The sequence below is a fragment of the Ambystoma mexicanum genome, chromosome 1q (genome assembly GCF_040938575.1).
Source record: "Ambystoma mexicanum isolate Mex_15411 chromosome 1q, UKY_AmexF1_1, whole genome shotgun sequence".
Lineage (NCBI taxonomy): Eukaryota > Metazoa > Chordata > Amphibia > Caudata > Ambystomatidae > Ambystoma > Ambystoma mexicanum.
In genome coordinates, this window is record NC_090922.1 from 1,417,544,025 (window position 1) to 1,417,567,306 (window position 23,282).

General features: G+C 45.9%; 1 long non-coding RNA gene across 1 annotated transcript in view; it reads right to left on the minus strand.

Moving 5' to 3' along the window:
- Positions 1 to 646: 646 nt before the first annotated feature.
- Positions 647 to 23,282, minus strand: part of LOC138522430 (uncharacterized) — a 242,055-nt gene continuing 219,419 nt past the window's right edge. The window contains exons 4-5 of the long non-coding RNA XR_011283313.1: positions 4,193 to 4,322; positions 647 to 2,629 (exon numbers count right to left, since the gene is read on the minus strand). This is a non-coding gene — a long non-coding RNA (uncharacterized lncRNA). The remainder of the gene's footprint in view (positions 2,630 to 4,192; positions 4,323 to 23,282) is intronic.

Sequence of the window (23,282 nt, forward strand, 5' to 3'; positions counted from 1 at the left end):
TCCACACTTCCATACCACCAGATACCACCACACCGACCACAGCCCGACTGCATACCATGGCACTACTCCCATGAAGGAGCAAAGAGACTGATAAAAGGAAGGCTGATAAATACACCAGTCTACACATGGCTGAGAGTCCAGATTACCCGAAGAAGAGGTAAAGAAACTGATACATACAGGAAGGCTAAGCAGGCTTACAGTCCAGGTCAGACTAAAGGCCCTATGAGGGGGAAAGAAAAGCATATTACCCAGGATATTACCCAGCAAAGGTGAAGAGCTGACGAGCCCAGACAGAGCCTGAACAATTCAAAGTACACAAAGTGATAAGAAATCCCAGAAGTCGAATAAGAGGGAACATGAAAGGTACAGAAAGACTGCAGACATTGCCAAAGGAGGTGAGAACAGTATCAGGTATTATGAATACTGAGCAACAGGGGTCAGGAGAACATATATAACACAGAGGAGAATACATCCCGAGAGACGGGGCAGGTGTCTAACTGTTTGAACTCATCAAAGAGACCTACTTGCCATGAGGAGAACCAGGAGACACTCCTCTCTTTTGCTTTAATTATAAGGATTAGTTCAGGACCAGAAAAGATTTTGAGAACTCTTGGGCTAGGGGGATGAAGGCATACAGACAACAGACTTCAAGTTTAAACAAAAGAGTTTTATTTAACTGAAATGTCAGACTGGTTGAAGCCCTAATTTGCCTTATACTAATGTCAGTTTTCCCTACCGGCAATAAAACGAACACTGTGCCAAAGTATTCAACTTAAAAGTCTGTTGGTGTCCCATTTCTATCTTTTCCCTCACAACTATATTAAACCATTAGGGATGTGAAATTCAACTGAAACAGTGTTTAACTCAAAGTTCTGAGCTTCTTCCAGCTCACAGCTTTCTCTCAGCTCCTCTGTCCCAAGCATAAGAAAGTTCAATGAAAGAAAAGTCTCAACGTTTACTTTCTCCAAGGCAATGTAGCTCCATAGCAATCCTTGGGGTTCCCTTCCCCAAGTTTTAAGTAGTACAACCAGAACAAAAGGGGTCTCAGATTATGTTCCCAAGACAAGTATAGTTCAAAAGTGTTGCAATGGTTTTGTCGAGCTAGTTTTGTAATGTCTTTAGCTCTCACCAATCAGGATTCTCTGGTCTAGCCCTGCAGTTGTTAGACCATATGTTCCACTCATCACAGGTCATGCAACCAGGATTCTTGGACTCTTATTGAGATGGTTTTGAGGTGTCCCTTGTTTTTACCATTCAAGGGTCTCTGGGAGGGCACAGTTGTCAGACCGCATGGTCCATCCATCACAGGTCACACATAACCGGGGACCCTGGAATGCTCAGCCCAACATATAAGTTATTTGGTACTTGCTCCGATGCACCAAGTCACCCCTACTGGACTCTGCCGGTCATCCAGTTTTTAGCAATCAACCTTGTATACTTTGGCTTTTCCTGGATTTCCTTGTGGCCCTTTCACAGTGTGTCACTCACCCTTCACCAAGAAGCGGTATTACAACACTGAATTAATTCATTAAAGTTCATTGTTCCTGCTTTCGTTAGTCTTTACTGTGGACAATTGTAAGGTTAGATGTAATTCACTGTGCAACACTGCTTTATTATGATTTGAATTCGAATCCAGAGTTCAAAAAGTAGCCTTATGTTTCTTAATCAAATTTAAGTTGGAAGGCACACTTGCATTGCTTCAAGACAAAGATGTTTTAAAGTTCTCAATTCATTGTATTTGTTTATCTCAATGAGAAGTTTATAATCTGATGTACAAAAATCAAAGTCTCATATAGGTTGCTATTCAGTGCATTTGTAAGTCCTTGTAATGTTAAGTTTTCATATAGTTCAATATTCAGCATACGTTGGTCTCTTGTAATGTTAGGTTTTATGTAGTTCGGTATCCAGTATACCTTGGTTCCTTGCAATGTTAGGTTTTCAAAATGTTCAACGTTTAGCTTACCTTGGTTTCATGCAATGCTAAAGATTTATATAGTTCGGTATTCAGCATTGCTTGGTTTCATATTATGGTTTCATGTAGTTCAGTATTCATTATACCTTGGTTCCTTGCAATGTTAGGTTTTCAAAAAGTTCAACTTTTAATTTGTGGACGGGCACTTGCTTGCGGTCCTGTTCAGAGCTGTCTGGTGCTTGCATGTGTCTCTGACAATCACTGATGGTTTGCTCCTGCTGCCTGTGGATCGTCCTGGAGCACAGTGGTGTTCTCATGTCCCACTGACACTTACCAGTGACCTGCTTCTGTTCCTGGTGGCCTTTGTGGTGGTTAGAGCTCTGATTCTGGATGGGGAACACCGCAGGTGAGAACCCTGCGTGCCTCCCTACTTTTGATGAACTTGGAGAGCATTCTGTGAGGCCTGCATCTGCTGATGTCCTGGTTTAGCGTCCAGTCCCTCCACAGCGGTCCCTCGAAGAGCAGATCCCTTGTTGGTCTCTCTGTTTTTGCTGCACGGTTCTCTGTGTTCCTTGTAGGCTCACTCATTTTATACACATGCAGCCCTCAAGCAGGTTGCAGGTGGGTCAGGTTAATTAAAGCTGCCTGACCATTGTTTAGTTAGACAGACACGCCTGACCTTCCCAGTGTTTGGGATGCAGCTTCCTCATGCAGTACCTAAGTGGAAAAGAGAAATAATCTTCATTACTCTCAGTTGCCTCTTCTTCATCTCAGTACTGCAAGGTGTTGTTTGTGGAATCGTGAGGGGAGTTGGGAGTTGTATAAAGGTTGGGGAGGGTTGGGATGACTATTACTAGGAAAAGGGGGATACCATGTCTCACCTAAGGACATCACTCTCCCAATCCTCAAGGACCTTCCACCCAGGTGATCCTCCCTCGCTTCTCTTCCCCCAGGGTCAGGGTCCAAAAGCAATGGCCTTATCCTGGCCACCTGCATAGAGGATCCAAGGGGAGTAGGAGTGAAAATACCCTTAGGTTTCTCACAGGGGTCAGAAACCAGCCAGTAAAACCCAAGTATAGTAGGAGTGAAACATACTTAGGTCAATTTATATTGATATGTTTTAGTGGTAGGGCAGACATAGGATAGAATAGGTTTTTGGACAGAGGGCATCATTTATGTGAAACATCCTGACAAGCAGCATTTTTATTATTTTCTTTGAAAGTATGGAACCACAGCCATAAGGTCAGTTCAGGGTTTCACCTCTTGAATCATGTCTTCTAGTCTGGCTCCTATGTCTGATTTACCACACATACATGCAATCATATTTTGGGCATGTCTGACATCTTGGAGTGCACCCTAACTTGGATTGAATCCCATACTGACATGCTGAATGTGATGCTCCAAGCCAACTTGCTGGGCCCAATAAGCAAAGCTGTAATAATTATGCCTACACATGACATGATCATGATGAGTCTGACGCCTGTGGATGTAGCTCATGCTGCTCCCTTCACTATGACCCACCTAACCAGTCCCAAGACTTCAACATACAATATTCCGTACATGCAACCTTCACCCAGAAGCCCCACACTTATCAGGAAATTGATGAAAGAAGATGAACGTGACAAACAAGGCATGGAGAGTGAACTAACGATGCAGGTTTCCCCAGACAAAAAAACAAGAGAAGCTTTCCAATAAACGGAATGCCTTAAATGACAAATTTGAGCCCAACACTCTAAATAATCGAACTTCTCTTAAGCCATCAACAGCTACCAAAGGAGGAGGGAATGAAATGCATAAGAACACAATGCTGGTAATGGGTTTCACCCGAGACACATAAAATACCAGAAGTATTCACCAAGAAGCATGTAACCAAAGAAGCACACCAGGTTTACCATTACACTCAATCACAAAGGGCCATAGTATAGATTTATAGACCTGCAGCGTGGGCCATACCGGGCGTTATGGGCCCTGAAGACCGAGGTATGAGGGATCATAACACCCGGAATGGCGCGAGCTGCAGGTCTATAAAGAGAAGTGATGTTCTTCTGATTGTGGCTTTTTCTTATGTGCTTGTGGGAGGTAACTAGGTAGGAGTGTGTGGGTGGAGTACCTCATTAGCAAAGATGTTACAGGTGTGCGAATTTCTGTGTATGCAAATGTAGGGCTAAACTACTTACACATTAGTCACATGACATGCACAAATAAAAACACCCCAATATTGCCTCATCACCATAATCAGTATGTAGCATTAACTTTCATTACAAAGTTTTTCCTACTTACATTTTTGCTGTTGCTAACTTGCATTTCATAGCAGCTCAACGTGTTCCTTTCCTCAACTTTATGCTTCCACAGCACAGATATTGTGATAGTGCGAGCCATCTCCAAAAAGTGTTCTGAGGGGCTGAAAAATCTGAAAAAAATAATGATTTACAAGATGCATATTGCAGCGACATACATAGAGGGATTACTGCTGTTGGTGCGCACACATTATGTGAACACTTTTATTCGCAGCGAAAATGAAAGGAAGTTAACTTCCTTGAGGGGACGTGCCCACACCAGGCACGTTTGTACAGCAAAACAGCACACAAAACTTTAACTGTTTCAGTTCCGTGTGCCTGTTTGATTGCAGTTCTACCCGTGGCAGTGTAGGCGGCTACAGCGGTAATCAATTGTCATTGCATTCTGTCCTAGAATGCTTGCACTGTGTCGGAGCTAAACTCCAAGTACACATTTGCAGGCTATTTTGAATCTGCAGGCTATACCAGTTCATATAGCCCACAGATTAGCCATTCACATTCCAGGAAACCCCACTAGGGTGTTCTGATGATGCTGAGGCAACCTGGATTTGTCTGCAGCAGAACATTTGGCAGAGGACTTCTAGAAACGTCAGCATTACAGTTTGTCGCTTCCTTGGATGTTTTAAGTCTTTCTGGAACCAAAGTATGAGGCTGCTACACCCTGTATATTAAAGAATCCAAAATGAGGGACACTTGTTTTAAAGGAACTACATCCATATAAACAGCAGAAAGTAATCCATACAAAGAAGGGAGCACAAGCTAATACAATTTCAGCAATCTGAAAAAGTATTTTCAATTAACCAAAATAAATGGAAATGCTGTTTTAAGATCAGATTTACACTCTATGGTCATTAGTTTGAGGCCAATAATTGGAAGGGAGGGTTGTTCCAAACGACAGGCCTTACAGGCAGTACCTGCATTTTCAAAATATATAGAGTCTTGTAGAGGAGCAGGTGGACACCTTCTCCCAGGTCTCCGGCCTGTAGCACTGTCACATTCGAATGACAGACAAACAGCCACAATTGGGCTACCCATGCATGAATCCTTGCAATATTCCTGTACCACATCGAGTATATGAGAGTCGATATGCACTCAGGCAACCATTTAGAGTGTACTCACAGCATGACACAGTGGAGGTAAGCTACCAATAAGGATGCCCTTTGTCAAGTTGTCGAAATGCAGGCATGAACAGAATGGATGTATGTTAAAACAATGTCTGATGACAGCAAAAGAATGCCATAAAGAAGATATAAGAACCGGTACTGAAACAATATGAAAATACTTAAGGATGGCAATGTAACTGAAGCACTAACAGAAACATGTACCCAATGATACAGTAACCATGAACACAAAGAAGAATGAAGTGCCTAACTGGACAATAACTGTAAATACGCTATAACGCAAGGTAGAAAGAACATATAAAAGCTTGCTTATGAGAGGTATATATTCAACGTTTAGGATGACCATTAGAAGAAGATGGATGAGGGCTTATGCCAATCAACCCAGTTCCCCCAAAATATGAGCCCAGCATCCTGAATTGAAAAGACAATGAAGAGGCTGTTTTTCCCTTGCCAAATAAAGGAGTACATTGGCCTAGGACCAAGGATGTTATTTCAAGAGATGAAGGCAAAGTATGAAAGGAGTCCAATGATCATGCCATGTGTGAAGGATATATTTCACAAGGTTAGGAGGAAACAGAACATTTACAGTTTCCAAGTATTGGACAATTAAAAGTGTATAAAGTTGATATGGGATAGAGCGAGCAAGTCTCTAAAGGCCAAGAGGAGCAACTGCACCTAGTGTAATTGAATCAAATAGTGTTAAATACACTGTCTAAATGGACAAATGTGTGGTCTCATAACACGTGACGAAGAGCTCATAAGCAAGGGCTATTCATAAGGCTTGAAACTAAGAAAATTGTATGTCTACACTCCCTTGAATGTTCTGAGACAGTACAGACTGGCAGGGTCAGTCTTCAAACAGAGGACACTGGCTTGAGGCCTACTGATGAGAGAGGGTACACTAATTGGCAAAACAAGGGGAGATCTGTCGTATCTCTAAGCACCTGGGTTTTGTTTCTAAGTAAATGCTGCTATCAAGCCGAATGTCCAAGGTTGGATTTAGGGTTTCTAACCAATCAGAAAAGCCTGCTATGCGTCTTTACATACAATGTTGCAAGTATTATTCAGCTGCCATATTCTTTGCTGTAATCAGTGTACTACGTGTGCAGAAGTAGCTCAGGGCGTTTTCTACAGACAAGGGACCACCAATGGGAGATTAATATTCATGCCTTCTATATGTAGACATGTTGCCCTAATCCAATCCCACCCCTTGATAGGATTTTGTAATATGCCAAGTAGGATGATGTCATAGCATTATATAAACTAAGTATAACCAAGAAGACAGTGTGATCCTGCATGAATATTTAGGCAATAAATTGAAGGATCAGTTATGAAGCAAATAAATATAGCCATGGCCTAAACTATGCAATCTTAAAATGTCCACAGTGTCCAATGAGACAGGTCAAGCTACATTTGAAGCTACGTTCAAATCTAGAATGATTATATGCCATGTCTCTGAACCTATTTGCAAAGGTTGTAACACCCCGATTAGACTGTTGATGTGAAAATGTGTTCTGAAAATTAAAGTGCAGACATACTTGCTGATACCCAGGAAAATAGTACTCCACCAAAGAGGTGTCAAACTAATTTCAAAGTCAGACTAACTGTCTAGGGCCATCAGGAGCTGTATGATGCCACAAGCTCAAAACCTCAATTTGCAATTCTGTTATGCGCAATTAAAACATTACCACAAAAGTACAACCCGTCCTTCTTCATGGACTGTTCTGTACAAGTTACGGTTTATAAGATTGCACTATCAGAATCTAAGATTTCAGCTCCAAAATGAAAAGAGTTGATAAATTCAAAAACGTACTGTGGTGAAAGTATTTTATTGTGGTGATAAAGCGTGATGGGTCTATTCAGCTTATCTACAATACAAAGAATAATTCTTCCAAAAGAACATGAGTAATTATGCAATAAACTACAATGCACTGGCTTTAAAATTACTTGAACTTAAGAGTGTAACTGCTTGCATAATTATAACAAGAAAAGAAATAAGACTGTGAGGAATTCGACCATCCGCATGGGGATTGTGTGCTTGCCTGGTCTTTTTTGAAGTTTTGTAATGAAAATGAATGATGGGAGATCAACCTCAGAACATGTGTGAGACTAATTCGCACCCATTTTCCTCTGGCACTGCAAAATTAACACATAGTCATGTGTACTCCGGGGGGACGCAGCCTACAGTTGCAGTCCTCCCTGTCACATTTAACTGGAATGTGACAGCCACAGGTACATCAAAGCATCACAGGAAGGGGGAAGGCAGCACCTTCCTCCGGCCATGGAAAGCCTAATTAAAATATCAAAGTCTCCATGGATCTGACCTCTCTATTTTCTACGTTCTGATGGTGGCAGTGCATTCTGATGAGAGTTAATTGAAGCAGGCTTGCAAAGGTGCTTGTTCGCATAACTGACAAAAGGGGACAGGAAATCTTGCAGCTCTTTGATATGCAATGTGTCAACATGAAGCTAGCTCTCACCCCTCTACATGAAGGGCAGTGAATGGCATGTCTGGGACAACTGTTTACAGTAGGCAACCCCTGCAGGGAGACCCCCTTCAGACAGAAGAAGTATGTGATTTGATGTAGGCCGAAGTCGGATCTTGTAGAAAATTTCAAGGGAAACCATCTCTTTGATCAGGAGTCACAGAGAGGTCAATTAACCAGAGAGACACATTGATCCACAAGAGACAGGATGATGGGTGGGACTTAGTAGTACATGTTGTCACCCATTACCTTTCCTGTTGCAAAGCACTGTGGTTTTGACCTCACGCATAACAGAAGATTGTTGGTGGGGACCCAGGATTGGTTTGTTAAGGTAGGCTTAGTCTGCACCAATCACTGGGGCCCATTTAATCTTAAAAGAGGGCTGAGCCCCTCACTTAGAAGATCATCTGACGACTTTGAAAGGAGTAAGAAGAAGGCCTCATTTGGACCCTGGCTGAAGCTGCAGTCTGCATTACATCTTCTGCTAGTGAAGGAAGGCCGGGATTTCCAAGAGGGAAGCAAGCTCCTACCCTAAACATCTCTCAGGGAACAGTGGGAGATACCGGACTCAGTGGACTCTTCCAGCAGCTCCACGACCGGTCCTCAGCCAGCACACAGCGTGTCCTGCTAGGTTCTGCCAGCAAGTTTCCTAGGTGGGAATTGTCAGAGAGTCTCTAAACAAAGGAGAAGGCTGTTGCCTGCAAACACTCTCCTCAGCTTTGGGCTGTCCGCCTTAAAGGACGACACAAGCCCCTCGAAGCAGCTAGGAGGAGTGCCACAACAAGCATTAACCAGCGTACATCTTTTAAGGACATTTTCGAGGCAGTCGAGCCCTCGAACCAAAACTGGCTGCACCACTGACTGTTGTCACACTGCAGTCACTAAAGCCGTCCGATACGCCTCGACCAGGGTTCCAGATCCACCAACCAGCACAGAGACTATTACTGATTTAGCAGTGGCATCTTCCAACTACTCTACACATGGCCATTTTGAATGACAATCCATCAATACAAACACACACAAAAATGTTCTTGATGATATTCTGATAATGGCCCCATTATATCTAAGGCTAATTGTTCCCATGGTTTGGCAGGCATCCTCATAGGATGTAAAGGAGGTTATTTTATAACATGTGACTTATCACTTGCCGCACATGGTAGACAGTGTGCCATCATGTTCTCAACTTCCGCATCCATTTTAGGCCACCAATAACACTCTCTTACTTTTCTTTTCATTCTATTTCTACCTAAATAACCTCTGTGACCAATATACAGTATAACTGGTCGAACTCCATTAGGAGGAACAGTTTTTTATTCTCTCCTAAGATATCTCCTTCTACCTACAATTCATTGTGCATTTTGCCCTGGAGTCTCTTTGAACCAACACTCCACCAACATGTGAAGTACCTTAGTTCTTTCCAAGCCAGCTATATTTTTTTCTTGTCACTTAGGCAAGTCAAGGACACTTGAACTATTGCTGACTCTGATTCTTCATTGGGAAGTGTCTCGTTACTTTCTAGTGAGAGACATGACAAACATTCTGCAACTGCATTTTTCAGGCCTGGAGTATAAACTATGGTGAAGTTAAAAGCTTGCAGGGCTAATGCGCAGCGATTAATTCTCGGTGTAGTACACTTTCAACCTGTCAGATCATGAGCTAATGGTTTTTGATCAGTATTGATAAAAAAAATGAATATCCACAATGTTTGTTTTCAAATGATCTACAGCCCAGGGACAAGCTAAAGTGTCTCTCAATTGTGGAGTAATTCCTTTCTTTTCCTTGTAATGTTCTTGGTGCAAAAGCAATTACTACTTTGTGGACTTCTCTCACTTAAGTTAATGTTGCTTCTAATCCTACACTACTAGCATCAGTTGCCAATATGGTGTGATCTTGAGGGATATACATACTTAATATTGGAGCTTGTACAAAGAGTTTGTTTCTTGTTACATAATAACAAGGTGCATTACTGCAGAAGTGATTCTGGTAGGTATTTAGTGGGTTCTTCTAAACTGATACGGTAAACACTTTGTCAAAGTTAAAACTCTGAAGATTACAAATCCCTAATATTGGAGATACATGTGCAGGAGTAGAATGAACAGCTTTGTGTGGGATGAAATACACTCTGTATCTTAATCCCTTAAAATGATATCACATTATTCAGATCCCAGTGACTGGGATTTTCAATGAGTGTATAAGAAAACTTCAGAACAGGTGTTCGGTCATCACTTCAGGTTCTTCATGTTAACTAGCTGTTAATCGCCACTTGACTTGCTTGAGCGATATTAGTTCGGCAAGATGAGGAAGAGAAAGGATGTACATTGAAAACCTCTGGTGAATAAGTCATGTTGTATTCTTGATAAATAGGTCTAGATTTGTGAGATAATTGGCCCCTTGCAAAAGCGATATCATTTCCTGTACTTCAGAGAGATGATGACGATCTACCCATATGTTGGTATTTAGTGATCTCAAATCTACACACATAAGTATTGCACCGTCCGGCTTCTTTGCTATTGCTATAGGAAAAAGCCACGTTGCTGCTTCTGTTGCTTCAGTAACTCCATTGTTACTTAACTTATCTAACTCTTCTTCCAATTGTTCTCTTAGCATGAGTGGCATTGGTCTTAAATTATGCACTACTGGTATTGCACCCTTCTCAAGGATTATCTTGTAAGGAGCATGTTTCAAACATCCTATTCTAGAGTTCAAATCTTTCATATCAGCTACAAATGTCATTGTCTACCACCATGACTCGCCCAGGTGCGTTAGGGTCTTACTTACTATTTCCAACTCAGCAGGGGCACCCCCTTCTCTGCCACATACAGTCTACCATGCACTCTCCTCCTGTTGAATTCAATCTCTATTATGCATTTTCCTAGTATATTAAGAGGCATTCCAGTAAAACCTTTGAAATATATGTCAGATTCTATAAGATTTTCAAGTTTGATCCCCAATCTGAGAGAGGTATCTGCACCAATGACTATATACCTAGATCCTAAATCTGCCATTATTTTTAGTTCACCTCCATGCAATGTCCCTTCACACAAAGTTGCATCCACATTGTTCGCTGTTGCTATCAGCACATAAGACATATCTTCGCAAACTAAATATATTTCTTCATCTAGATAACTTACACCACTTAAATTGTTTCTACACACTTTTGCTAAAGGTCCTTGTTTTTTGCATTTATTGCAGGTCATTCCCTTGGCTGGACAGAGCGGATTGATGGCGATGTGATCACTGTCTCTGCATGCAAAACATACCATTTTATTTCTGATCCACTGTGATCTGCCACTGGCATTAATATGTAGACCTTCTACTTTGCTTGTTGGCCTTTGAAATGTGTGTTCTATTGTTAACACTGTTGGCTTTCCCTTTTGTGGCATTTGCTATTTCTGAGTAGGCATCAGATTGCACTGCCGTCTTGGCCATTGAGTTGGCTTGTTCTGAGGTTAGTTCTTTTATCATTAGTAATCTCGCCTGCAGTTTCTTGTCAATTGTGCATCGTACAATCTGTTCTGTTATTAAACTATCTGCAAGTGGGCCAAAGTCACAATCTTTTGCTAGAACTCGCAATAATAATTTGCGACATATATAGTATTTTTTTTTTGTTGACTTCTTGGATACGTGAAAGGAATCGATGATGCAATATTTATAGTAGGTCCACATTGATCTGCCAGTTTACATTCTGTGGCTTGTTACACATCTTGAGCATCCCCTGCAGCCTCACCACTTTCAAATATTCTATGCCATGCAATACCAAAACAGTTCAATCAGATAGCTTGCTTCCTTTCTGGATCAAAATTCTTGCCTCCTATGGCTATTATGCTAGAAAGCCCTACCACTTCTACTTAAAAAAATCTTAAAAGTATCACTGTGTTACATCGTACTGTCACATATTAAGGTCAAATGATTATTTGTAGCCTAATAGCATATCAATATTGAACCCCTCCATATAGACTGTGCTCCCAACATCGAGTGTGCCCTGATAGCGTCACTGTGACAAATTTTGAACTTAGAAAGTGTGCCTAGTATCTCTGTGCCAAAGTTTGAACTTAGAAAGTGTGCCTAATATCATCACTGTTAAAGTTTATTCTAGAAAGTTTGCCTAATTAGCGTCACTGTGCTAAAGTTGAACCTAGAAAGTGTGCCTAATAGCGTCACTGTGCCAAAGTTTGAATTTAGGAAATGTGCCTATTAGCATCACTGTGGTATAGTTGAACTTAGAAAGTGTGCCTAATAGTGTAACTGTGGTGTAGTTCAATCTGGAAAGTATGCCTAATAGCGCCACTGTGCTGGGGTTGAATTTAGAAAGTGTGCCTAATAGCGTCACTGTGCTGTGGTTGAATCTAGTAACTGATGAACCCATATGCATGCATACTGTAGACCGAACCCCGACCCTCACCCGAAATGATTTGTCTCACAACATGTTGTCAAGTGTTGGCAATAAAATGCCATAGGATTTTATTGTACAGATATGGTTATGCAGATACACAAATAATCACATATCCTAATAATATCATACTTTTGGGCACTGGGTCCCGAGCCGTCTTCTCATGTCCCACGACTCGTTGTGGACACCGTACAGTGCCCTGTACTTCTTTCCCTTTGTTCTTCTCCCTTGTTTGTAGGGTGGGAGGGTTTTGTGGTAAAGAAGCAAAGTGTGGAAGACGCTGAGTAAACAGCGAACCTCCTGTTAGTTTGGGTCCCCGTTCAGGGTCCACAAACAGATTGTGTTCTCTTAGAGCATTCTGCTCTTCTTTATAGGACCCAGGGAAGCCCTGGGTCTTTGATGTGTATAGTAGTGGGGGCTGTTTGTCAGCCCCCGGTCGGATAGCCAACATGTCTGGCCCCCTGAGGAGGGGGCAGGTCTTTGAACCTGGGCCCTGCATGCCTGTTGGTTTTCTGTAGGTGCTTAGCACCTTGTTGTTTGGATGAAGGGTGAGGCGCTTGTTCGCACCTCACCCTTCCTCGGCATTGTGTGACAGAGACTGCGTGTCTCTGCCTTCGTGGGGGAGAAGAGCAGGTGTGGGGCCGGGAGCTGCCCCTCTCCTAGCCTGCCGAATGGTAACATCATTTACTCTGCCTCGATTTGGGCGGCCCAGCATTATTGCCCAAAAGTGTGCCTAATAGCGTCACTGTGGAATAGTTGAATCTAGAAAGTGTGCCTAATAGTGTCACTGTAGTATAGTTGAATTTAGAAAGTGTGCCTAATATCATCACTGTGCTAAAGTTTAGTGTATGGAGTGGATATATTTCTGTATATCTCTGTATCTCCTATTTATGCTATTTATATGCTATGTACCTGTATCCCCATGTTATCTGTATCACATGTTTACCCTATCCATCCTGTTGCTTTATATACGTATGCCGCTATGTGCGCCCCCTGCCCTGCTCTCGTGCTTGGTTGCAGGCACTTTACTGATAACCACCATATCACACTACTACGCTTACTCTCTCCTATACACCATCATTCAACTAAAACACAGCTATGCTATGACACATTTGGCCTAGTTGTTCTCATACTAACATGACCCCACAAACACCTCATCATCCTAATAAAACACAGCTAGCTGAGCACATACCGGCTAGTTTAGGCGTCTCCTCATTCCACCCTTCAGACTGAACACATCCAACTGATTTCCTCAGCACCACACCTACTGCTAAGAAGCGGCTATCATGCAACAACCACACCAGCTGCACACATATCCGGTGCGCCCACGCACCATACGACACTCTCTCTCTCTACGGACTTCAACTGCGGTTCCCGAGGGCGTTCAACCTACCAGCACTTTGAGGTCATACCAATGATACATAAGGAGCTATATAAATGCCAAGTAACATAACATAACATTAATTACGTATCAAACATCTTCTTCCAATGCGTCCATGCAGTCACTGGTCCACATGTAGTGGTTTCCATTCTTGTTTAAATTAATAAACGTACCTAATAAAATAAAATGATAGGCTAAAGTAAATAGCTAAAGTAACAAATTAAACTAATGAGCTAAAATAATTTCTCACTGCAGTGTAGCACCTCCCGGTTCTTAAGTATTTTTTACTTTTTACTTTACTTTATTGGATTTATACCATGCGCCATTGACCTGGAGGCTTAAGGGCACCAACAAAAACAAAGCGATATAACAGGACAGGCAAGATAAGATCAGAGCAAACAGAGACCCTGGGAATCTATTATGTCAGTAAAGGACTTATTGCGGGGTTGGAGGGCAAAAACCTATCTCAACAAAAACGTCTTAAGTCTTGTTCTAAACTAAGCTGTTGAGCGTTGCTCTCTGAGGTTCAAGGGGATTGTATTACAGTCAGTGGCGGCTGCTGCAAAAAACGCCCCTTTTTTACTTGTGACATTCTACAAGCTGGAATTCTTAGTTGAGTAGTATTATTCGATCTGAGGGTATGAGTATTAGATTTTAATTCTAGCACTTCCCTAAAGTACAGAGCGCTGGGCTTTTCAGACACTTATGAGTAATTAAAAGGAGACAAAAAGTAATTCTAGTTTCCATAGGTTTCATTCCTCACGCTGTCTGTGTTTCTTTCCTTCCTTGTTCCAGAGCCGGGTTGTATGTGGTTGCAGTTGCAATTGGCTGCGTAATCACTCCAACTTGAACTAGTGCTCAGTTATTAAACAATCAGGCATTTGAGTCGACGGGCCTCATTACGACCCTGGCGGAAATCGCGGTGCAAAATGCACCATGGAGCACGGCGGAAAGCTGCCGATAGCGCCATGGGGGTTGGCGGATTTTCCGCCCCATTCCGACCTTGGCGGGGCGGTAAATCCCCATCCCCCATTTTACCCTTCCCCATTCCCATTTTTGCCCCATAGGGTATAATGGGAGTGGGGAAGGCGTTAATTACGCCACCGTAAAATACGGTGGCGTAATTAACAACAAGGTCCCGTAGCGCCATGGATTTCTCCGCCCGGAAAAACCAGGCGGAAAACGCTCCATGGCGCTACGGGAACTCGTAGTAGGGCGGACGGGTCCGCCGCGAATAACGCTGGCGTAAACCCACTCCGCCAGGGTCGTAATGAGGCCCTACGTCTTTGACAGCAACCGTTCATTCTTTTTTTCTTGTTTTGTCTGTCACCACCAGGGAAAACTGCTACTCGTATTCCGCAATACCAGACGTCTAGCTTTATTTTTAGGTTTTGTCTGGTACCACCAGTGGGTGCTGCTGCATGCACTCTGCCTCTTTACTTCTCTCTTTACTTCTCTGGTTGCCTGGGGGTCTCGCTCCCGCTCGTCGCCAGTGTTGCCGAGTAAGATGCACCAGCCAGGGATGACCAATGAGAAACTTTATTCACAGTAAGAATTCCTTTTTAGCAAGCTGCACCTACCAGCAGCCGATCCAGTAGGGTGTCTCCTTCGACCCCGCTCCTTCAACTGCTGCTCATTTCCCAGCACCAAACCGACTGCTGGCACAAGCTAGCTCATGTCACGCACCAGTGAGCGACACTATGTGGGCATGACGGCGGCGTCCCCAACGACAAGCTAAGTTACTGCTAAAGCTTTCTCAGCTCTATCATCCTCTTCAAATATATGCAAAACCCCTTGCCGAATCCTGGGGATATCTAGTGCGATAACTTGGGAGGCCGGATGCCTTTCTGATCTAGTAGATGATGAGCCTCGAATGGGATGGGGAGAATTCGTTGATCACCCACACTTAGCGCCCGATTCATGGAATATTTGCCTGGTTCAAAGTGTATTTGCACAGCTGAAAAGTGACTTTGCACTGCCGACACAAACCCCGATTCACCCACACTTAGAGCCCGATTCATGGAATATTTGCCTAGTTCAAAGTGAATTTGCACAGCTGAAAAGTGACTTTGCGCTGCCGACACAATCCCCGATTCATGGAACTGTGCAAAGTGCAATTTTGCCATGCAAAGTCTGGGCAAAGTAATTTTGTACTGCAAAAAAAACTATGTGCTGACTTTGCCTGGACTTAGCACGGCAGAAAATACACTTTGCACAGTTCCATGAATCAGGGTTTGTGTCGGCAATGCAAAGTCACTTTTCAGCAGTGCAAATTCACTTTCAACCGGGCAATTATTCCATGAATCGGGCCCTTAATCTCCATTCCAAGGCAAAGGAATGTCACATGAGGGCAACTGGTGCACTGCCCCTTTAAGGGGGCCCCAAGATTGGCACTTGAAAATGATTGGACTCAAGGAAGCATGACATGTCCTGGGTCCAAACCAAAGCTCTTTACACACTCACAGATTTGATCATGTTTTGGGTACTGTTCCTTTAAGAGAAACAAGCTATGTGAGTGTAAGAAACTATCAAGGTAATTCATAGATTTCTTATATACTTCTTAGATAGTTATATACGCGATAGGCCTTGGGCGAGCAGGGTACGTGTATAACGGGGGTTCGTGGGAAGTTTAACACGCGATAGGCCTTGGGCGAGCGGGGTACGTGTATTTTGGGGGTGCGTGGAAGTAATACACGTGATCGCCTTGTGCGAGCGGGGTACGTGTATTTTGGGGGTGCACGGGAAGTAATACACACGATAGGCCTTCGGCGAGCAGGGTACGTGTATAACGGGGGTGCGCGGGAAGTTTAACACGCGATAGGCCTTGGTCGAGCAGGGTACGTGTATAACGGGGGTACGCGGTACATTTAACACGCGATAGGCCTTGGGTGAGCGGGGTATGTGTATAACGGGGGTGCCAGGAAGTTCAACACGTGATAGGCCTTGGGCGAGCGGGGTTCGTGTATAACAGGGGTGCGCGGGAAGTTTAACATGCGATAGGCCTTGGGTGAGCAGGGTACGTGTATAACAGGGGTGCGCGGGAAGTTTAACACGCGATAGGGCTTGGGCGAGCGGGGTACGTGTAGTTTGGGGTGCGCGGGAAGTTTCACATGCGATAGGGCTTGGGCAAGCGGGGTACTTGTATTTTGGGGTTGTGCGGGAAGTCTAACACGCGATAGGTCTTGTGCGAGCGGGGTACGTGTATTCTGAGGGGTGCGCGGGAAGTAATACACGCGACAGGCCTTGTGCAAGGGGGTACGTGTATTTCTAGGAGTGCGCAGGGAGTTACACACACAAATTGGCAGTGTGGGTCCTCCCAGGTGTGCCCTCTCCCCCCTCCCCAGGCCCTGCAGCCAGCCCATCCACCTAGGCCATGCCCCGCAGGTAGCCCATCCACCCTGGGCATGCCCCCCAGCCAGCCCAAATGTCACCATGCACCAGTGAGCACTGACTCATGTCCCCCTGAACCCTCACCCACCCGGCAGTGAGGGGCACCTGCCAGCAGGCCCCGACTCATGTCCCCCTGCACCCCCACCCACCCATCAGTGAGGGGCACCTGCCAACAGGCCCCGACTCATGTCCCCCCCCAACAAATCATCATGATCCACAATCATGGCCCTCATGGCCACCCACATCCCAATACACAGCACCCCTGCCCAAAGAACCAACCAAGTATTACATCCACCCCACATTGAAATGCTGATTACATGATACAACCCAAATGGCATGTATGTACATCAACACATGTCCGTCACACACACACAATGGGTGCCAGTGAATGTGAAAACCCACATCGTGACATGCATGAAACCAATGAGAGAATGCTACACATTGAAGTATGAAATAAAAATGTATTCAACACAAAATTATATGAATCAAATGAAAACACACAATAACGGAAATAAGAAATAAAATGCAGCATGTCCCAAAATGAAAAAAATATGAAATCAGAATCCAAATAAATCCAAATGAAAATGTGTCTAAAGTCTCCGTCCAACAAAGCAAATCCAAAGGGAAAGAAATAAGTAAAATCCATTGCTCCATGGTCAAAAAAACAAAAATGATGATAAATCCACTGTTCAACTATATACAAATAACAAATCCAGGGTCCATGAGCCCAACCATTGAAATCAAACCTACAAAAAAAACAACCTAATAAAGAACTATCTACAAAAAGGTGGGGCATAGTCCAAGCGCCCCAAATGAAAGAAAAACATAAATGAAACCTAACACTAACTAGCTAAATACAATGGCGGCGGTCAAGTCCTACGGCTCACTTGCTGATTTCCCGGGCCAGGGCATCATCGAACTCCTGTTCTATGTCCTGGAGGCGGGCCTGTTCCATGGCCCCGAGATTTCGCAGGGATAATGCCATGTCCAACTCCAACTTCCTGTGAATTGCCTCGAGGCACTCGGCCCGCCTCAGCGCCCTTCGCATGGAGTTCTCCGCCCTGACCATAGTGAGCCGTGCCTCTTCCACCCACCGCTGCTCCGCGTCTATGTGCTGGCCCAACCGCTGCCACACGGAAGACACTCCCAATCCAGGGTCCTCCTGCCCTCCGGCCGATGCCTGCCCCTCGGATGTTGATGGCCCCGAGCCATCATCGCTTCCACCTTGAGCCTGCTGCTGCTGTGCCTGTGCCCTGCCTCTTGATGCCTGCATGTCCTCCTCCTGCTGGGGTGAAGTTGTTGTTGTGGCCACCCTTGCTGTACCTCCGACTCCTGACTGTGGCAGGGATGTGTCCTCCACCAGCCTGGGTGCTGGGTCAGAGGCAGCTCCATAGGGTGCCCAGGTGACACATGGGCCGGAAGATGGCACGGAGGACAACTGGCAAATAGGGGGTTCAGGTGAGGACGGGGTCGGTACAAGGTCCAGCACACGGAGGAATCCAGCACGGGTGACCCGTCCTAGTAGGTTGACACGGTCAAAGAGGCATCCGAGATAACGTGCAGTGTCTTCACGAAAACACTGCAGGTCATCCCGCATGCCCCATTGATGCAACGCCACCCCAGCCAGGACAGGCTCAACCCGGTCCCGTATTGCCACGTCCGCAGGGAGAGGAAGGCCAGTTGTTGTGCGCTCATCCCCTCCCTGAGAACGGGTCTGGACTTAGGCATCCCTGCTGGTTCGGGATGATGCAGTCACAGGATCGGGGACAGGATTACACACAGCACCTCCGCGGCGGCCTGTGCTTCCTCCTGTCCCTGCCCCTGGACTGCACCACCAGCACCAGTGGAATCCCCCCTCCAGACCCTGTGTATGTCCCTTCCACGGCCTCCTCCTCAACCAAACCCCCCACGAACCTGGACGACTTTGTGCCATCTTCCTCCATCAGACCCTGTGGGGACTCAGCTGCCCCTTCTGCTGCTGAGGAGTCCACCTCCAACCTCCACCTCTTGGACCTACCCTCGGCAGCTGCGGACATGGACGCAGCACCAGACTCCTCACTCCCCGATGAGATGACAACGTCGGAGGAGGGCCGGGCCTTGCGTCTCCAACTGGCGGTGCGATCCCTGCCTCTTTGCTCCACAGCACCGTCTCCGCCCTCTTCATCAGTTGATGCTAAAGACAGGGAGAGATAGAACACAGGCATCGGGGCACTGTAAAATGGTCTGATAAACACATGACAGTTGTACATGAGTGGCAGTGTCAACCTTCAGACATGGCATCACACTCCCCATCACACATGTCATTTGAACTCACACACATGAGCACATCAACAGGAATGTTGCACCAGGCAGCACCATCCATACACAAACAACAGCATGAGCAGCCGAAGGTGAGCCTCACCTCACATGCAACATGGGGAGTGCAGAACACATGCACACACGCCACCAGACATACATGCATCTGTACATCTCCACCACCTGTCGCAGTGATAAGATCGCCATCCACGTCACATCTGGCAATCAGCCTCCTACATGTCACTGTCACATGCATCCATGGTGTATCACAGTTGCACACTTGTCAAATAAACACACATGCACATGTACATAGTGCAGATACATGCAGGTGGAACCACCATCCATGTGTGACACCACAACCATGCCACTGTACATACACAGAAATGTAAAAATGTGTGCACCCACACCTGCATTTGGCCAGCAAGCTTACCAACACATACACCATCGATGTGTCTCACACATGAGAGGACTCACATGTGGTAGGCTCATTTCCCTGTACATACACATGCATACATGGCCCTACACAGACATATGTACAACCTGCACACTCCTGCCACACCTCAACATGCACAGCGTCCAATCAGTACGCATGTACACTTACCGCTCGACTCCAGACGGGTCTGCCTCTCAAGGACCTGGAGGTGGAGCGCTGGGCGTATACGTTCCAGAACCCTCATCTGGTTGTTGGTTAGGCGGACCAGGCACCCCTTGGCATCCGCTGCCTTCAAGAGGTGCCGGGCCTTGTTGAGGGTCCTGGACCTGAAGTCCTCCCAGCGCTTCCGGACATGTTGAATGTCGCAGACTGCCACCCCCTCCACATTGATGGTGGTGCGCAAACTTCCAAAGAGGGCATCATACTGCCCAAGGACTTGCTCCACCAGGAAACCAACTTCACTGGCACTGAAGCTGGTAGCCCTCTGCCTCTCTGGCTGGGGGTTGCCAGAGGTGCCAGATGGTGTTGTGTCCGACATGGCAACCCCAGAGGCAAGTATTGGTGGGCAACTGGGTCCTGGGGCTGGGCTGTGGAGCGATGGTATACCAGTCGGGAGTCTTCTGTTCCAGCAGCGGTGGTCACAGCAACTGCACCCGTGCAGATGGCTGATGTGCAGGCACCAAAAAGCAGGGCACGTGGGCAGCAGGCAGTCAGGCAGCAGCAGATGGCAGGTGGGAGCATGTTCGGGGCTCTGGGGGGGCAGGAAAATGGCCTTCTGGGCAGGAGAGTGGTCTTCCGTGTGTTGTTGCGTGGCCAGCTTGATACGGAGTGATTTGGCATGTGAAAAAACTGCACATCTGCATGTAATTCGAGGAAAGGCCCTTAGCGCGTAAGCCCATCTGTGACGTGACGCACAAGGGCGTTTCCCTCGACACAGTTGCATGTTGATTGTACATGTGCAAAAACTGCACGTCCAGGTGTCACTGCGTGCAATTGGAGGAAAGGGACTTAGCGCATGCGCGCGTAAGTGATGTTGCATGTGTGGGCTGGCTTAAAAGGTACGTGTAGGATGCCATTTTCTTGTACAGCCTTTTTGTGGAGAGCGAGCGGGTGATTCTTGTACTTCTTGTTGGTTCACACGCGATAACTTCACAATGGTTCCAGTTCATACTCCCTGTTTACTCAGACAGCGTTCAATTCTTCTTTTGGCGGAGGTGTTGCCAACGCGCACACTTGCGTCTTTTTCACGTTCTTTTTCCAGGTAGACAGTGAGTCACACACATATTTTCCAACTGTGATTGCCCCCGTGTGTTGCGTACCCATTGAGAGGTCATTGTAGGCTGTGTGTACCACGCGTACGCTTATTTTTGTGTTTCTGGGTGCCACAGCATAGTGCAGGTTCTTTTTTCCATGCACATGGTCTACCAGTGGTTGTGTGCACGTTACATATTGTTTTCGGTGTGCCTGTGCGTTGCGTGACCTGTCATCTTCCCCCAGGGGTCACAGACAGCCTTGCTAGAGCACTAGGATATGAATTCCATCTAGTACCCTACCCCTTTCACCCCAATTGCCCAGGACAATTGTTTACTGCAACTCCCATATGCACAACACCATCAGTGCCATGGTTGGGAGGCGACGAAGCAGTAAGGGAGGCAAAGGTGGCCGATCTCAAAGAGGTGGGCGCGGTAAGGGACATGGCCAGGATGTGTAGGGTGGCCCAAGAGGCCAGTGTGTGGAGGACCAATCAGGGACACCTATGCCCCTCCCCCCCCAATTGTTCAGGGAGATGTAGCTGACACCATCCCAGCTCAGCCTTTGTTAAACCGGCCCATATTGTCAACAGAACCGGCACAGGATGACTCCCAGGCTGACTTCCATGTCACCAAGTCTAAGCCACGTGTGGCGGTGAAAGTTGCTGTCACCAGGCCACGTGGATCTGGGGCAGCAATGTCATCTGCTGCCCCAAGTAGCCAGGGTGAGGAGGCTGCAGGGGCAGCTGCAGCTCAATCCACCCCAGCTCTTAGTGTCCCAGCCGGGACAGTGTCGGTCCAAGTCCATCACACCGAGGTTGGTCCTGCCAACATCACCCAGCAGCCAATGCCTGCAGTGAGACCTTTGTTCATCATGCCTTTGGCAACTTCCAGTGGCCAGTCCACCTGCGCTTCTGCCCCTACCAACCAGAGCGGTGTAAGCCACTCAGGGTTCGCACCACCTTCCAAGAGGAAGAAGGGTGCTCTTGCAGTACAGGCTGGGACCCCAGACACGGCTACCCACTCCGGCACATCAAGGAAGCCTAGTTTCAATGATGCAGAATTAGATGCACTTGTGGGCTATGTGTCGGCCCATGGCCGGGAAATGGTGGTGACTGCAGGGTGCAAGACTACGACTGCTCAACGTATGGCCCACTGGCAAACCATCGCGGACCACATTAGTTCCCTTGGATTTGTGAAGCGCACAGCTGATGATTGCTCTAAGCGCTGGAATGACCTGGAACGCAGAGCAAAGAACAAGCTGGCTTCAAATCATGCCTCTACTCTGGTGACTGGCGGTGGGTCTCCACCAGACGAGGAACAACTCACTGAACATGAGTCTGTTGCTGTAACATTCATCACAGAGGATCAGATCCAAGGTGTGGGAGACCTACCAGATCTTGAAGCAATGTCCGGTGAGTGATCATGCATGTGTGTGCAATCCATGTGTATGTTGCTTGGGTGATGTGTTCTGATTGAGTGCCAGGTGAGGCTGTCTAGTCATGACTGCTATGGGTCACCCATTTGGTCCCTCAAAACCATTCCCCGGCCTTGTGTTTCCGTTTCACAGTATCCCTTCTGACCACAGTTCACTTTTTGCACATGATTAATCCACTTGGCCTTCAGCTGTCCTCTTGCCACAACATTGTTCATACTGTTTTCCTCTTCATTCAGCCTGATTGATGAAATGATTAGCATATTTACCAGACATTTTTGTGGCCTACTGTCCTAAATGTGACATACTTCTGTCATAGATTACACCACACAATGACCCACATTTCTTGATTTATTAGGGGAAAGATTTCTACAATCAGGCTGATTGAGTAATGTGCACCTACACATGGCCTGCACACTATCATTTAGGGGCCCTGTCTGAATGTTGAACATGACAATTGTATCCTCTCATGTCGAAGTGACCAACCATTGATGTATCCATGTGCCTGCCATCATTGCATCAGTGAACACTGGCTTTGGCTTTGTTGCAGCGTGTAGCACATGCGTGTTTTCTCACTCTTTTTACATGTTTTATTTCATGAAATCCATCTCACATGGACGGGTGACCGTACTGATTTGCTACCATCTGGGTGTCCCTGTCAAAACTGCCATGGCTATGGTACATGCCGTCTGTGTGGTGGCATGTGTCATGTATGTGGATTGTCCATGACACTCACAGGGTAATGTTTGATGCCAGTGCTATCCAGCATGCAGCACATGTGTTGGTTTTCCATCTTGAAGTCATCAGTTTGTACTTTTTGCCTCCCCTTCCAACTCATAGACAGTGCATGCATGCCAGAGTTATTGTCATGTGGGACATGTGTCATTTATGT